Source organism: Amblyomma mixtum, chromosome 3, assembly GCF_055824585.1.
Source record: "Amblyomma mixtum isolate Tamu chromosome 3, ASM5582458v1, whole genome shotgun sequence".
In the NCBI taxonomy this organism is placed as follows: Eukaryota; Metazoa; Arthropoda; class Arachnida; order Ixodida; family Ixodidae; genus Amblyomma; species Amblyomma mixtum.
The window spans coordinates 399,466,328-399,485,106 of record NC_143014.1 but is presented as its reverse complement, the minus strand read 5'-3'; the positions used below and the strand labels follow the sequence as shown (position 1 = coordinate 399,485,106).

The 18,779-nt window shown below is 45.9% G+C and overlaps 1 pseudogene; it reads left to right on the top strand.

Moving 5' to 3' along the window:
* The first annotated feature begins 17,327 nt into the window (after positions 1 to 17,327).
* On the top strand, positions 17,328 to 18,559 carry LOC149357331 (uncharacterized; annotated as a pseudogene).
* Positions 18,560 to 18,779: the final 220 nt, after the last annotated feature.

The following is an 18,779-nucleotide window of genomic DNA, read 5'->3' as shown; positions in this document are numbered from 1 at the left end:
AATGGGCAGCAGAAGCGGCTGTGGGAGAAAATTTGTTTTGCTGTTACCGCTTCTACCAACAACTCGATATTGGCTAACGATACTCTATCCCAGAGCTTAGTAAATGGACGTGAACAAACAATACCAGTGAATTTTTCTGACGCCGGCTTCCAGGCTGGCAGGCCGGTCCCGAGAAGAGCGCCCTTACGCTTGCATGGCAGTGGCGCACGTCAAAACCGCCCCGACATTCTACTCTTCTCTCAGGTTGTCGTAGCACACTGTTAATAGCGAGGGACCAGAACACTTTAGTGGACCGAGCGTGACGGACCAGAACACTCTAGAGGACGAGGCGCGAGGGCGCAGGAGACTGAACCAAAGCGCGCGATCGACTGACGTCAGTCCCAAGACTTCTCATTTCACGTGAGAATCAAACGAGCAGGCGAGCTGCAGGTCACTCTTGTAGATGTGAGGAAGTGTCGTGGAGCTGCTGCCCGATCGCAAGCGACTGCTGGCCGCATGGCCTTTGCTATTGCGAGTGTGAATGGACATTAAACGCACGTTTACAGTAGGGAGTCACAGAGTTCGCGCGAGTTAATTAAGCCCCTTGGTCACGGAGGGGGAGCCCCGAACTAATACATCCTCATGGGGAAGTCACTCACTGACCGAATTCTTGCGGCGCGACTTCATGTCGCAGAACTCGCCACCCAATTCTTGGCGTCGCGGGGTAACGCCACGTCGACTGGCAAATATTGGGTTCTTGCTCCTCCGGGAAATTACAGCGCAGGCGCGACGCAACGGTCCACGCGCGCGCCCTTTCTAGGCGTCCGTGTTCAAACACGCTCAAGGCTGTACTAGGCCTTAGGATTCGTACGCTGTTCTCTATATTTAGCGAGATGGTTGTGTCACTGTCATGAAATTTTCAATGGAAGCAATGAACGAAGTCGTACGTAAGAATATATATATATTTTTTCATATTTTATGATGATCTTGCAGCATGCGCGGCTAAAAACTGAAACGTGGAAACTTGATATGGGAGTCGCCTTGATCATTTATACAGGCAACAGGTCATGCGTGCGTAACATACATGCTGCCTTTGTGATAGCAGGACGATTACTGCGAGTAATCTTCCAGCTTTTTCGCCATCAGGTTACTCTCATTACGTGACGTTAAGCGACGCGTATATGTGACCTTAGCCTTTTCTCCGCATGTGGTAGTGGGTACAGTATGTTGCGAGACGCACAGGTCACAGCAGCCACGAGTACACTGACCTTCAGTAGCGCTATTCGTCATGCTCGCGCCGGATGGAATGAAGACGCTCGCGTGGCTCGCAGCATGCCACTACCGCAAGCACTGCCTCATTCACAGGCACCGCTAGCATTCTCGCTGGTGCATATGCTTTCTCTTGAGCATGGTCTTCTTTCGCTCACACTGTCATGTGCGAACTGAAGGGAAGATTGATTGCGAGCGGCGCCTCTCATCCCCGCCAATTTTCGTGCGGCCGGTAGCTAGGTAGGGAAGCGAGTTGCAAACTCGAGTCGCGTTTGTGAATTAACACTTCATTTAATTCCCTCGACGATCGTCGCCAATCGATCAAAGCAAGTCGCATCGTCTTCGTGGCTCGCCAAAGTGCAAGCGATTTAACACGAAATTGGTGAATGTCCGCCTATCACTATCCCACGATGGCGCTACAGAAATTCGAGATTTCTGTAGAAAACCACAATTACCATCGACTGCAACCTCTAACACGACACTTGCCTCCACAGATATTTGTCCCAAGACAGAACCCACGACAGATATTTGTCCCAAGACAGAACCCACGACAGGTATCTGTCGCAAGACAGACCCACGACAGGTATCTGTCGCAAGACAGATACCTCGACAGGCTGTAGTGTCGCGCGACTGAACCCGCGACAGGCAACTCTGTCGAGGCACGCAGGCCCTGTCGCGCGGCACGACCCTCCCTGAAGCACGACAGCACCTACGACAGAAACCTGTCGTGCGACAAATCCTGCGACAGGCACCTTCTGCACACTACAAAATACAGGAATGATGACTGTCGTGCGACAGAACCCACTACAAACACTTTTGTCGCGAGAAAGAACCCACGACACGAGCCCCTGTCGCACGACACAATGCACTACAAGAGAGCTTGTCGCGCGACACAAAATTTTGTCGCGCGACAGATACGCGACAAAAAATTCTGTCGTGCGTTTTGATCGGGTTATGACATCACTATTTTCGTATGGCTCATGGGACTCAGCACTATTTCAACTTCTCTATTAAATCATAGCCATTGGTTGGCTCTTTGAAACAAATCCGAAACAATTTAAGAGAAAATTTCAAATCTGAATTGCTTAGCGGCCTTTGGCGAAAGCTACGTGGTGATCCATGTACATTGGTGTTTCCTGCATCATTTCAAAGAACGCACAACGAAAATTTGGAGAACCCACTTTCTTAATGCCTGGTTCGAATGCGAATACAGGAGTGAACAGAGTGAAAGGAAACACCCCTTTCGAATTTGCAAGCCAATTTTTTTTTCTTCTGCACTCAACGTCATAAGATATTAACACCGTAGGGCGAAGAAAGAAAAACAACTTAAGCACAAAAATTGCTTTCCAGTCATAGCCGCGCAACATTTTTTGAATGAAACTTGATAAAATATAACTAGGGGTGTGCGAATATTCGAAATTTTCGATTATAATTCGAATATTATATTTTAGTATTCGTATTCGATTCGAAATCCAGGTATTCGTGTTGTTTCGAATACTCGACACGACGCGAATATTCGTATCTAGCCGAATATTGTATTGCGAGCACCACCGTTCATTTCGGTCCGCAAGTCCTATCGACAGAGACATAACAACATGGCGGCGCCCAGAGCAATGCGTAACGTTGGGCCATGCAGTAGCTGACTGCGCTGGTGAACTTCTTTGTGGCTATACCTGCGAAGCTGGTATAGTCAGAGCTGTGCACGAAATACCTCGCAATACGTGTCAGTTCAGTGTCAATTGCGAGGGCATTTTCTTTGGCTGGAGAAGTCGTTTCAGCTAGAAGGGAACTACTTCTGCCTGACCATGTGGAGCAGCCGGTTTTTCCTTCACGACAACCTTTTATGTTCATCCCAGCTACGCGCTTTTGTGCTTGTGGCAAGCTAGCCTTGATCAATGCTGTGTACTAGCCATCTTATCTGATATTTTCACTATTTCCACTCTTCTAAGAACACTGTTCGAGACTTTGCTACTTTTTGTGCAGCCACACACACCTTTTGTGCTCATTTCATCATTGATAGTTGAACTGTGATGTTCTTTGGTGCTGAAATAAATGTTTTGTAGTGGTTAAATGCGTCTGTCCTTGATTATTCGATTCGATATTCGGAACCAAGTATTCGTATTCGATTCGTACTCGAAAAATTTGATATTCGCACACCCCTAAATATAACATTTCACAATTTCTTGCGCCTGTGCACACTGCGCTTTATATATAGGGCACTGCAGCGGCACTGTATATCAAAATTAAAATCAAAATCTTTCTAACAACGTGCAGAATTGCAGAACGTTTCACTGAAACTTATATATGCTTAACTCATGAGCTTGTATTGTAGGCTTGAGTTTTACAAAAAAAAGCAACAGATAAAACTAAACCCTCTCGGTTTTCCACCATTCAAGCAAAATTAGCTGCTAGAACGCCTTTGTTAGGAATACCATGTCGCACTTCTGAGAACAGTTTAGGCTCACAGCTAACCACTCAACACCGTGGATGCGATCATTGAATAAGAGCTCTGTTGATTTATCGATTTCCCATGTGCTTTTAGTACGAAAGCACTGCTCCAGACGTACCAACCCCGAGCAAGAATCATGTCTTTTCTTCTGCTCCGAATCTTGTCTTGAGCTCTGAACTAATCCCAGCTCACCCGAGTTACTCTCGAAAGCTCGGGTTAGCTCTGAGTAACGTCGCGCGAGCTGCAGCCAATGGGAGGAAGCGCAGGTAAATGCGGGAGAGCGTCGCGCCACCTATGTCACGTAACCTTGTGGCCTCGTCATAATTTGCCCACCGGACTGTAAGACAAGGAACCACCGTGGAGTGGTTTCCGCTGGCTGCGATATAAACAGCCACTTGCCAGTGCAGTGCAGTGCTGTGCAGTTGTACATTTTTTGGTCTGTCGTGGGAACCATTTGTTACACGGAGTTCTTTGATCGGAAGATTGAACTTTTGATAATTCCTTAGTTTAACTCCAGACAAGAATGCAACAAGACGATTAAGAAAAATAGTACGTACTACATAAAAAAAAATACCTTTACTGAAACCGGTAGGTGGCGAACGATTTACAGGCAGGTTTACTTGCACCCATAGTAAGTTTATTATGCCTGTATTTCACGATAAATATCAGCTGAACCAGACGCTAAAACTTCGTTGGGTACTACCTTCGGTAGCTTTGTCTTTGTGCACTTAACTGTAGTATAGCGTTGCGGGTGAGCAGTATTGATTTAAAAGTAATATTTACTTTTTATTCATTTATTTCATAAATACTGCCGACTGCCCTTTGGCGGTCAAGGCAGGAGTGCACGAAGTTAAAAAGAAAATTACAAAGTAGTAACAACAAAATAATAGCAACAAAGGGCGATTACAGTACGAGGACATAGTTTCAATAAGACCAACGGGAAGCAAAAAAAGTACAGGCAAGTCATCCGACGTCAACCAGACGGAGTGAACAGAATAAAACCAAAGAAACCGAAATACACTGTGTACTAGACGCGCTACTGCGATACGTGAGACGAAACAGCAGACAAGAAAGATTCTGAAGATACCAGGTTGGTGATATCGCTTGGCAGCGTGGAAAGATGGAACAAGAATATGCTTTTGTTCGGCATAAGTGATTTTCAGCAAGTTTAAACCGTATTTCTTAGCCTGCATTTAAGATGTAATTTTCTAGTGGGCATTGCTGAGAGCTTGCAGACCTGGCAATGGTCCTACTCACAGAAAGTATTCATATCCTTAACAGGGATCATGAGAACGGGGGAATCCGCAATGTTGCAGATATCATTTATTTATGTTAAAAATAAAAGCAGACCCAAAATCATTTTTGTGAGAGGTTAATATAACTGACAGGATTTTTTGCCAGCTGTATCTAACTGCTCTAATAGACTTAGATAGGCGAACACCACGCGCGAGATTGTGTTCCTTATTGCCTAATTTCACGCCAAGCTTCTTCCCCACAGTTTTAACATACGTGGTCTGTTAGAAAAGTATCTGATATTATTTTTTTTTACGAACACTATATGGATTTTAAACAAGCACGCTTGAACCAGCCTACCTTGAACCTTCGTGCGCATGCACAAATTTTTTCACGCCTGCCGATAGCGTCAGTCACTGGCACGCAGCGTTTGAGTGAGGCAGTGTGCAGTGCTCTCGTCGGTTTTTCATTGCAAGGAAAATGGCGCAGCGACAGGAGCAGCGCTACTGCATCAAATTTTGCCAGAAACTAGGCGACAGCCAAGTGGAAACCATTCGGAATATTCAGACGGCTTTCGATGACAATGCTATGAGCAGCACACAGATTAAGCAGTGATACAATTGGTTTAAAGACGGCCGCACATCTGTGCAGAGAGAGCCACGCTCTGGTCGGCCATCAACATGCCTAAATGACCAGGTCATTGCCAAAGTGAACGCTGTGGTGACGCGGGACCGTCGTGTGACTATCCGAGAAATTGTCAAAGAGGTGGACATCACCAATTTTTCTGCACATTCCATTATCACCGAAAATTTGGCCATGGAGAAAGATGCGGCGAAATTCGCGCCGAAGCTGCGCACGGTGGAGCAAAAGCAGCTTCGTGTTGAAGTCTCACAGAATATGCTGGATTCCACAAACAGTTACCCCGACTTCATCAACACCATAATCGCTGGTGACAAGTCTTGTGTGTCACAATGGCAGCATTCTACGTCACCAAGACCAAAGAAGGCCCGCCAAGTGCGCAGCAATGTCAGAGTGATGCTGACTGCTTTCTTTGACTCCCTCTGTGTGGCACACCACACGTACGCACCCCACAAAGTAAACATTGACCAAAAGAATACTACAGGGATGTCCTCCGTCGTCTGCCTGGCGCTGTGCGGCGCAAGAGGCCGAAGTTGAGCTCAACAGGAAATTGGCGCATCCATCATGACAATGCTCCTGCACATTCCTCGCACTAAATTCACACTTTTTTCGCGAAAAACCAGACTGCTGTAGTTCAACAGACTCCTTACCCTCCTGATATGGCCTCCTGTGACTTCTGGCTTTTTCCCAAAATCAAGAGGCCATTGAAAGGAGCGCGATTTCAGACAAGAGATGACATTATGGCTGTAACGACAGCTTAGCTAAACTCCATTCCGAAAGGGGCCGTTTCGGAATACTTCCAATGATGGCAGCACCACTGGGAGAACCATCTGGAGTCCCAAGGAGACTATTTTGAAGGTGATTAGGTTTCCAACGCTCCAGTTATGCCAGTTTTTTTTCTTCGGTAAAAGGTCGGATACTTTTCTAACAGACCTCGTATTGTAGCCTGTAATTCACACACTTCTCAAAGCCCTAAGAACAAATCGCCAATATCATATCTGCTTAATTTGCATAAAAAGCTATATTGGTTCAATGTTCAGGGGGATCAACTCAGCCGGAGTCGATTTGTAATAATGGAGTCATTACACATTGACACCGTTCCTGCTTCGTGTTCTTGACTGATTAGCTCTCGCTCTGCGATATGCTAGCCTTTCTGGTCAGCTCAGTTGGTGGAGCGACTGCTCCGGCCATGCGGTGGTCCCGGGTTTGAATCCTGAGTCAGGACAAATTTTTGTTTAACTACGCAGTTCTTCTGGAAGCTGTACAGCTTTCCGTTGTAGCCGTATGGCGGCGTGCGGGTGGATATCACTAAGTACCCCTTATTGAAAAGGCAGGTTGAAAGGAAATAATCAGAATATGGATGTAAAAAAAGTTCCCGCGCCTTATGAATACTTTGCTCAGGAATCTTCTCAATAAATATAGGGTGACAATAAGGCCAGAATTTTTAAACATTTTAGTTTAAAAATAGCACGCACCTTTTATTTCCAGGTCAACCGGGAAGGCACCAGCTTTCAACATAAAAGTGTGATGTGACCTAATACATGAACTGCTTCTGCAGATCTATGTTTCTCCCGGCCGCGGCGGCTAGAATTTCTTTGGAGGAAAAATTCTAGAGGCCCGCGTACTGTGTGATGTCAGTGCACGTTAAAGAACCCCAGGTGGTCGAAATTTCCGGAGCCCTTCACTACGGCGGCTCTCATAGCCTTAGTCGCTTTGGGACGTTAAACCCCTCAAACCACCAAACCACCAGATCTATGTTTCAATGTGACAGCTAGCCTTCATATCTCCATGTCAAGGAACACAGCACTTCATACTTTGTCAATGTAAACAGCTAATTTATTTGAAATCATTAGAAGTGAAAGGTAATTTCTTGAAGGGGGATCAAGTTACAACTGCTAATATACACACCGGTCGATTGAAGGGTGCGAATACTGTAAAAGCCCTGCTTATTGTCATTTAATAGAGACCACACCATTTAATAGCAGTTCACCCCACCTATACCATTGGAAGAACGGGGTTGGCCATTTCCTCGGCGCGTTTCGACAGCCGTTTTTTGTCAGAGGACGTCATGTTAGGCGCTTGGACGAAGACTGGGAACTCTCTAGGCAGATAGAGCGTTTAATTTTTTCCTTGCTTAAAAAGCACAGGTTGGAATTGGCAGGCGCTCTAGTTACGCGTTTGTCTATAGTGACAGCTTCCTTCTCTGCAAACTGTACCCCACCCATGACATTATTTCTTTCCCATTACCCCCCCCCCCCCCCCGCCCCCCCTCCAGTGCAGAGCAACTGGCCATAGAATGACAGCTCAAACCACTCTGGCTGTCTCTGTAAATTAACTTCTCTCTTTAAGGCAGCCTGCTTTAGAGCTGGCCATTCAGGAAAACATAATCTTTATTAAGTCTCGCTAAGTGCATTTTGCTGTACGCATCAGTCCAGGCGTGTGGCACCACCGCTGCCACGGCACCGATGCGGGTGCTGATATCGCCACCGCTCACTGCTACAAAGCCTGTTGATCGGGTCTTCTGCAAATAATTATGCCAGCATTGCCGAAAGCAGAATGACGGATGAGCTGTCTTGTGTTGTTCAAAGAACCCAGAAACAGTACATGGATGGACGCATAGCAGTAGTAGTGAGATCTGGGAGCTTCTGTTTGCACAGCTCCGATTATTTCTGCCACTCGCGGGTGATGTGGGCAGAATGCTATCGCCGGGCTTCGGCAGCGACGGCACAACTTTCGTCAGGGTCAGCTTGCAGAAAGTTGTACCGTCAGTTCGTGGACATTGCAGTATTTGTTGCGATGCGGCGAATCACAGCCTGCTTGCCAGCTCCTCAGGTGTAGCTGGTATAAAGGGCGCCTTCTCCGAGCACTCTCCTTTTTTTCCCCATGGAGGGGCTGTAGAGTTTAGCGGCGTCGCTTCCCTACAGTTTCCTTTATGGTTGAGGGTTTAAGCTGACGGGTGGATGTATCTGCTAAGGTGGTATGGGCGTTCGGTGCCAGTCCCATCCGGTGTGTTGGCACTCACCCACCGCGGTTTTCCCACTCATTGCGTTCAGCGCATGCGCGTACAGGTACACAGGATACGGTCACATCCGCGTTTAACTTGATGTGAAAATCTTTAAATTCAAATTCAGCGCTTTAATTTCCGAATATGATTCAGCAAGTGTGCTGACTCTCAGTCACTCGTGTACTCACTTCAAACGCACCAGGCATGCACATGAGGAGGTAAAGTCGGCTCCTGGAGTCCTGAACAGACAATATTTGCAGTGTTCTATTGACTACTTTGAGAAGGGCGGTGAGCTGTGCTTCCGCCGTGTCGAAGTCATCGACAGTGTGGAGTGCAGGCATATTCACTATGCGAAGGGTAACGCCGACCCATGCCACTGCCCGGATATGGTTCTGAACTGCATAATCACTGAAACTGTTGTCACCATGTGTCTATTATGTAGGCTTCTGGCGTATCGGTGGGAACGATGCTGGTGGTAGAGGGTGGTTTGTGTGCTTTGTATACAGCTGGGCTCCTTAGCGAAGCCCTTGCGTCGCTCAGAGTTATACTATGGAGTCATCTGTCTGCAGGCGCGTTCTGTATGTGCGTACTCTGTGTCAGCACGCGATATGCTTGAATGGTCTGCCCCTTGGGAGGGCAACTATAGGGCCCAAAGATGATGGGAAAACTTCACAGTTATGGGCAGTCCGAAGTCCCTGATAGGTATAAAGTTAAATCGGCGCGCTTCGTGTCATTTGGACTTAGCCAGTCCCTTTGGGAAAGTTTCGCTTCTTCAGAGATATTCGATAGCAGCTTCATGTATTCTTGCGCCTAAAGCTGCTTGAGAGGGGTGTGTTCGGCAGGCCCGTGACAACGTTGATGGCCTGACGGTAAATATTAACAATATGTTCATTGCTTCCGTTGTTGAGGGCGAAAGTTCTAGTGATACTTAATGCTTAAGGCAAGAAGTGCTTTGGCTAGGTGGTTGGCCTCATTTCCTGTGTGACCTATAGTGAAGACGTGCGACTAAGATATTATGGTGCATCAAGGTCTTCAATTGCGAGCTTTGCTGACTCATGTTCCAGCCTGTTTGTCTCTAATATAGCAGCGATGAACTTTATTTTTCTGACTCTGCCAAAGAGCAGCGAAAATATACTCAGGAGTTTCGCTTATCCCAAAGCACCACACAGCAGGAATATCTATCAGAACGAATGGGGAACACGGCGTTTTCCGCAGGTGCAGAATTCACTGAGCTCCGTATTGTTGTTGATCGGGATAAACCTCAGCTATGCTCAATATTTTGTCAACCTGAGCGTCGCAAGGCCTACAAGCCACATTGCAATCATGAATCATGAAAAAATAGTCGTTTAAATAGGAGAGTTCCATCACAATATCATGGCACAGGATACGTCACTCTGTGCCAGTGGCTGCTAGCGCACTGTGACATTGCTGCAAATTGGGCTGCAAACGAAGCCCCCTGATCCGCTGCTACGAAGCTGAATACATTACCATGTCGATCTCGAAAACAGCTGCTGCACGTACGCGCCAAACGTACGGAGTGACAGCTTGGATGTCGGGTGACTTTACAAACTGCCGTGTGCGTACTTTAGACAGCTGCAGCTCCTCTAGCAGTAACGCAGGCAGTAAGCGTACATTTTTTTCCTGCCCTCGGGTTAGAGCGCAGAATTCAGCACTCAGGAACGCATTTTGACATTTTGTTAGACGCCCTCACTGATAGCAGGATCCTCGGACAGTTTCAAGGATCACAACGACCAAAAGGACTACAATGTTTTCCTTTGCGTACTGACCGTTTAACGATTCCACCGCTGGCTCTGACAGTGCCTGATTAATTTTGAAGCCGCATTTATGCTTCAATTGTCTGTTTCCTCCTTTCCCAATTCATATGTTCTTGCGTTTCCCCAGGTACAGAGACAACAACCGGAATCGTTTTTCGGTTAACATCCTTGTCTGCGCTTTCTATGCTGCTTGTCTGATCTGCTGATCGATGCTGAAAAACCAAAAAGCTAAGATGTCTCCATGTTTTGGAGGTTCTAAACGTTTAAAGAAGCACTCAGACAATGAAGTCTGGCGAACGTGAACTCAGTTCCTGTTTTCGTCAGCAAAAGTACAAGAACCTTTCCGTTACAAATAACAGTAATTCTAAGCAAAATTCGTTTATATTACCCGAAGTTAACAGTGCCGTTGAGAGATTTAAGCATCTAGTGTAGCATTTACTAGGAAACAAGAAGTTCCGAACTACGAATGGTTGATTGAGCAATTAAGTTAGGTTTCGGTGGTTGGCTTATGTGCACAGTGAATACGAGGCAGGCTTGGAGAGCATTATTATGCATCTTACCCCACGGACCTAATACCCAATCAGAGCCCGCAGAACATAGTTTTGTGTTAATAGACTGCGTGACTTTTGCACTTGGAAGCTCTAGCCGAAATCTTCTCAGAGTTCGGAAATACAAGATTCTTTGAAGCATGTATGTTAATTAAACGTTTCCGAAATGGGACCACAGGGCGCCATACGCTGCCCAAACAGTACACGCGGTGACGCTGGCGCTACGCTGCATCTTCACTGAAAAATTTCCAATCACTGTCTGCGCTGGCTGTGGTTGCAGTGGAACGGCACTCGTTACTCGCCTATTGCGTTGCGCCTACTGTGACTACAAGTGTGGCTACGAGATTCAACTGCCGTGTTCGCTGCCGCAATGTGCGATAATGGGTCGCCTGAAGCGACCTGCGCCGAGCGCGTGCAGAGTGACGCCTATAACACAGGTGAAAGGCAGCCGTTTCAGGTACAGGTGTAACGACGCTAAACTCTCGCTGAATTGTCTTTACTGTGACACTGAAGTGCCTAAGAAGTGGAAACGTGCTATATCCCGGAATGCAGCCCCCAAATTTTTGCATAACGTCAATCGTTTGGTACCATGAGTGCATCGAAAAAGGGGACATATCACCCTTGCTATGGCAGCTCCCAGAGTCAGAAGCTGAAGCCTCTCACTTAGCAGAAAAATGTATTAATACCAGTAAAACTAATGGCACGTTATTTATTTCGAGGAGTAAAATCTCTCATTCTAACATTACCAAATAATTATTGATGTTTGCTTGCTTCACCAGACGCATTCCTTCAAATATCCCGGAGTATATACGAACAATCACTTGCTTCGAGAGCTTGCAGCGTAACAAGCTAAAGCCTAGGAACAAAAAAAAAAGAGCAGACGGGACAGGCGATGCTTGTGTTGAAGGCAGCACCCAGTCGATATTTTGAAACCATTCACGAGGTCCCATGTGTAAAAAAGAGTGCTCAGAAGTCATTAAGTCGAAAGTTAAGGGGAAGCTAGAAGATGGCGTTGTGCTGCTTCAAACAGCCCCTGGCCCTTGCCGACCGTCCTCATTAAAATGAAAGATAGCAGGCTATGCTTTTCGGTCGATTAAGCTAAACGCTGTAACCAAGAAGGACGCTTACCTACAGCCTGGTACTAACGACTCTCTTGATTAGCTTCAGTGTGCAAAGTATTTTTCGCCCATCGATCAGAAAAGTGGCTCTAGTAGATAGAGGTAGATTAACGTGAGAAACAGCCTTTGCAGTCCCGACGAGGTTTATGAATTTAAAGTTCTACCTTCTGGTCTTTGTTCAACGCCCACCACAGTTCAGCGTATGATGGACACAGTCCTCAGCGGTCTTGTGTAGCAGTATTACCTAGTCTATCTCGATGACGTGGTAGTCTTCCGGAAGGCGTTTAGTCAATATCTTGAGCGCCTGCGGGGAAAGCCTTTCGTTTACCTAATCTGACACTGAAGCCACAAAAATACCACTTTGGCAACCAACAACCCAAATTTCTCGTCCATGTCGTCAGCGCCTTTGGCTTGAAGCCTACCCCAACAAGCTCGAAGCTGTTGCAAAATTCCCTTCCCCACGTAGCAAGAAATAGGCTGTTCCGTAAACGAACACGGGCACAGCTTTACAGCACGCTTTTCAGGAGCGGAGAGGACGAACTTCAACGCGTTTCAGTCCAAGCGACACCTAGCATTGGCATCCTAACCTGGTTCGCAAATACCAGCCACTGTAGATAAAAGTTGGAGTGTGGAAAGAAATGATATGTTTCCAGCAAACATTCGCGTGATCATTCACAAATTGAACTTCTGCCGATTGGGCTTTGAAAAACACATATTCGCTCGAATATACAAGTGCCTAAGGTTACTGTTACAAATGGCGGCCAGAAAACAAAAGCTAGAACCTTTCTCTACTTTTACTTACTTTGCTCTTTATGCAAGAACGACCATTCAAAGCTTTTAAATTATCTACTCAACAATAATTGATCCAGCCCTTATAAAAATGGTCTATAGATTTTCTATAGACTTTTATAGACTCTATAGCCATCCTTTACTTTTCCTTTTGTCTATAGACATTCTATGGAAAATCTATAGACTAAAGTCTATAACTGCTTCAATTTTCTTTTGTCTATAGACGGTCTATAGACTCGCTATAGACTAAGGTCTATAGCTGCCTCAATTTCCTTTTGTCTATGGACTCTCTATAGACTAAAGTCTCTAACTGATTCAATTTCCTTTTGTCTATAGACGGTCTATAGGCTCTTTATAGCCTAAGGTCGACAGCTGCCACGATTTCCTTTCGTCTATAGACGGTCTATAGACTCTGTATAGACAAAGGACTATAGCTGACTCAATTTCTTTTTGTTTATAGCCGTTCTATAGACTAAAGTCTATAGCTGGCTCAATTTTCTTTCTTCTATAGATGGTCTATAAACTGTCTATTGACTAAGGTCTATAGCTCTCTCAATCTGCTTTTGTCTATAGACGGTCTATAGACTCTCTGTAGACTACGGTCTATAGCTGCTTCAATTTCCTTTCGTCTATAGACTTTATATAGACTCTCTATAGACTGCAGTCTACAACAACCTCAATTTCATTTAGTATATATACTGTACACTATAGATAGTCTACTGTATATAGACCAGTCTACAAAAATCCTAACTTTATCTAACAATGTTCTATACATTGACTTTCGACTAAGTCGAGAACAATTTCTTTTTGCACTGCATGCTGAGGGGACCTGCATCTGGTGACCCCAACTATGTCGGGAGTCCTCCACCTCCTTCGCTATTACGGAAATTAAAAAGTATTGCGCAAGGAAATTAGAACACCTTCATGTATATTGTTTTCAGGAGCCTTGATAAGCTCCTTTTCGTTATACCGCGACGTATATTGCCGATACAATTAAATATTTAATGCTAACAAGTAGGCCGAGGAAAGGCAGCCGTTCTTGAAGTAAGGGCGCCCGCAAACTGTACTACATCGAACGAATACGCTGTCCCTTAAACGAATCGCTCGACATAATTCCATTTCATTTTTCGATCGTTACTGTCCAATGCGCTGAAATCAGAAACATGTCATCAACGAATCTACATTTCTCTTTAAAACGTCCTGAAAACAAAGCGGGAAAGACGGGTGTGAAAATTGAAGGAAGCGCCCATTCCTTAAAAACACCTTAAAATAATCTCAAAGAGCCTGGTCCTCTGCGTGATTAACATACCTTTGCAGTTTGCATTCACGTGAATAAATGCTGCGACGCAACAATCACAAAGCCAGTATTTTTTTCGTTTCTACCCTTTCACCTGTTGCTTCGGAGCCGATGACACGCTGATGTGGCGCATATCAGTTTTCTAAACACGAACACACGCAAAAAAGACGTTATGCTATGCAACATTGTAATTATTATTTGAGAAATGTACCACATACTATTCGGTGGGAGATGCGGCGCGTATACAGACAAGCAGTTAGATTTCGGTTCTGTTTTCACGAGAACCATAAGGTTTTTAGAGGGCAAGCGAAGAATTTAAGCTTATAAACCAATCGCCTTCTGTGGTCTTGGCTATCAGATCAAGCTGCACACGGCAAGAGTGCGAGCGATAAAGACACGACCGTGAAATGGGTTTCTGTTTCACGTTTTACCCGTTTTACCACGAGACGGCGGAAAATCAATCGGGCTCCAAAAAACCCTGTGCGTGGATGCATCGGTGGCGTTGGCGTGTTCTCTCGCGGATTACGTTTTCTTCAAAATCCGACTTCATCGTCCGCTTACGGTAAGTCTACACGTTTATATTTTATTCATTTGGTCTCCTAAACCACTATAAGCAGTGCTGCGTGTCCAGAACAGATTATGTGCGCAGTGACAAACGTCCTATCTTCGTTTCTAAGGCGGAAGCCATCGGGTTCTGGACTAATGCCGCTTATGTCTGTGCCGCTGTCTTTACTAACGCGCGGAAAGGCAGTCTGTGCGATGCCCTTGATGATAAGCCGCTCATCGCGAGCTGTCTACTAGATTTTTCGTGTTTCAAGGTAGATGCGCGGCCAGAAATGTCGTTTAGCCTGTGAATGACGGCCGAAATGAAACTGTGCTTTAGTTAGCGCCGTGTGAGCTCAATTTACTTTGCACCTGCGAAAACGTACTTACATACACTCTCGTTCTGTGGTGGATTACATTGATTTTCTAATCTTTGTGTTATCGCCTGTCCGGACCATGGAGTGCTGTTCTTTTTGAGGTGTGCATTGCTTTGTACGTGTGGACGCCTGCTCAGAGCGCCTCGTGGGCGCCGACTTTTCAGCAAAGGTGTTTTGTAACGCTATAGACTGGAGCACGGGACGTTTGTCAAAGTTGTAGTCAAGTGGCGCTGGAGGAATGCTTATAGTGTGACGGGTGAATAAAATTCGTTGCCGGCGCGAATGGCCGGCGTGCTCAAACACCGCGAACAACCCACGAGCTGCATCCCGTCTCCCCTTCGTTGCACAGGTATGGATTCGTCCATGTCTGTCATCAGAGTCGTTGACTGCCGCCACGGGCCTGCAGGCACTTCATTTTGAAACCTGAGTAAAGATTGGCTCGACAAGAGATGGCTTACATTTCGTTCCGAGTGGTTCGTTAATGAATCCCGCTCACGAGTGCACAGATTTCTCGAATACCATTTGCGCGAGAGGCAAAGTATGTGTTTCTGATTTCAGACTGCTACGTTACGAAAGCGCCGATGTAACTCGCCGCTTATTTGCGCCCAAAATGCAATTCAGCTCTCGTGTTATTATAGCTGCGCCTGTTGAAGGCGTTAATTGTTTCATTGAAATACTTCCTACTTTGAGCGTGTTCAATACTTTCGCTGATTTTTCTAGCAGCGTTAGGTTAGGCTACCTCCATGCAAGAAACACACCTGTTTAATGCGCTGTTGGGGCAGCACTTGAAGGAAAAACTAAGTGAATTTCAGACGGTATTTTATCATGACAGTAATACGTTGTCTCAACCTCGCGACTGCTTTTGAAACGGCGCAGCTGTAGCCTCTGTGTGCTGTATGAGTTTTCTGAATAATGAGCTCGGCATGGAAGCGCTGCAACCCGTTTGCTTCTAAGAGCGCGCGCTGATGTATCAGTATGCTGTTCCGTCTTTCTGCTTCAAGTTATATTCGCAGATCTGTGGTGAACTGGTTGCTTCTGCCTGCTGATTTTGTATAGCTTGTACCCGTTTGAGTATCGGCTTACGTACACCCGGGTAAATCTTTAACTGGCTCTGGTGTTGCATCGCTAAATGCACCTTGTAAAAAGGTGCCTTTCGGCTGCACTGCTGGCATATTCATACTGTAATCTGACACGTGAGATGGCGTTTCATGGTTTCTTTTTGTTAATATAATGTTTGAGTGGAGTACTTGCGTGTTTAGATCAAACTTATCAGAAATATTCATCGTCTGTCTCTACGAAGAGCCGAAACAAGTGGAATACGCAGCAATGGTTCTGGTGGCGCACTGGCACTTACTCTGGGTAAACGACATGTCCGCCATGAAAGTAGTGGTAGTTTACCCAGAGGATGAGGCCCTATGGAACAGATTCATTGCTGCGTATGCCGCTTTTCAAGCTGTTCGTAGTGACAGACGATGAATATTTCTGATAACGTTGATCTATACACGCAAGTACTCACTCAAACATTATATGAACAAAAAGGAACCATGAAATGACATCTCACTCGTCAAATTACAGCATGAATATGCCAGCGGTGTAGCCGAAAGGCACCCTTTTTACAAGGTGCATTTAGCGATGCAACACCCGAGCCAGTTAAAAATTTGGCCGGGTGTACCAGGCTTCACGCAGGGTATTTTGAAGCGCTTCTTCTATACTGGTTATAAGAATAAATGCTGCAATATTCTCCTTTTTGGATCCCTGTATAAGGAGCATTGAATCTATATTTTATGGAGGTGACATTCTCAACAGCTCCTAGCGAGTCAATGCAGATATGTGGAACAATTGTTCGAAGGAAGTCTTCTGTTACAAATAATGTAAAAGGATTGCCATACAGAGATCAGTATTGGCTGTGGCTTTATTGCCATACAGAAATCAGTATCAGTACAGGATTCAGAGTAGAGTGCTCTAGAGATTATGGGTCTTTGTTACAATGTTTTATGAAGACACTTATAATCTGTCGTGTATTTACTGAAATGATTGAACCGGCGTGATAGCTGAGTGGCTATCATGTTCGTCTGGCGACCTGAAAGATGCAGGTTCGATTCCGGCCTAGGCGGTCGCATTTTAATAGAGGCAAAATGCTAAAGGCCTGTGTACTCTGCACAGGTGGCCGTAATTATTCCGCAGCCTTTCACTGCCGCAGCCTGTGTCGCCTTCGGTCTTTGAACCCCATAAAACCAAACTAAAAGATCAAGATCGCCTTTCTAGAATGGCATAGCCAGGCTATGCCTTGCATTACATGGTGGGCTCAGTGGCTGTGCAAGCATGCACACCACTAATCCGTTTGTGTACATCATGCAGGTGTTCGCCTTCGTCGCTAATGCCCTGCTTCCGGCATTGTTGGCCCTTCCCCCAGCAGCCACGTCATCCACTGCAGCTTACTGCAGTGACGATCGCATCTTCACATGGCCCCACCCCGACGTCATCACTTCATCATGCCCGGCAGTGCCTCCCCCTGGATACCATTTCCCCGGCCCATCCTGGAAAGCCTCATCACCAGCAACATCAACCACAGGAAATATAAGAGACCATCGACCGCCTTCACCGCTCTGTGGGCTCGGTGGCTGTGCAAGCGTGCACACCACTAATCCGTTTGTGTACATCATGCAGGTTAGTTATCCGCATTCCTTGTATGCTAAAAAAAGTAGCAATTATTTCTTAGTGCAGCTGCCGAGCCCGCAATACTGCATTTTTCTTGTGTTTGAGTGTGCTCATGTTGTTCGCTGCTTGCTGATCTTGGCAGGCGATGTTGAAGCTAACCCAGGACCTAACAATTTCGAGGCTGTATTCGCAGAACTAAAAACTTATCCGCCGGTCAAACTCAACTAATCTCCGAAGTGCAGGGTCTTAAAGACCAGCTTATATCCACTGACGGTGCTATAGCTGGTTTAAGTAAGCGCATGACCGATCTTGAGATGCATTTGGAAGCCATCACAGCCATAAAATCCGAGTTAGAAATTATAAAATCTAAAAATACTCGACTAGCTGGTCAGATTGAAACCCTCGAGGCCCGCATTGACGATAGTGAAAATAGATCCCGCCGTTACAACCTCATATTTTATGGAATTCCCAGTTCTAACCCCTCCGAAACGTTTGCGGACTCTGAGAGAGAGGTCATTCGTCACTGCGCTCAACACTTGAGCTTAACCATTCATCCTGAGGAAGTAGAACGTGCCCACCGACTCGGCCGCCATGAACCCAATTGCTCTCGACCAATAATAGTCAAATTAATTTCATACAAAATCAAAGACACAATACTCTCTAACGGCCTCAAATTTAAAGGAACGAATTTCACAGCCGGCGAAGACTTCTCCCACAGAGTTCGTAACGTCCGCAAGCAGCTAGTCTCCTTTGCTAAAGCTAATTCCGACAAATTTGCCCTACGCTACAAAACCTTGCATATCGGTCCCAGGCGCTACGTTTTTGTTTAGACCTCGCAAACTGTGAAAGAAATAACAATCGCTACACCACCATCAGATTAGCAATCATCTCGCCGCAAACAACTAAAAACCCGCCCCAAAAATGCTCCCCTGTCCGCTGTGTTCACCAACATACGTAGTTTCCTTTCCAAGCGCGAACTTATTTCCAATACTGTCTTGTCATCTATGAGCAATCTGCTGATACTAACCGAAACCTGGTTGAAAGGTGCCGTCACAGATAGCGAAGTACTAACTGACTTGCCAGACTTCCAAGTCTTTCGGA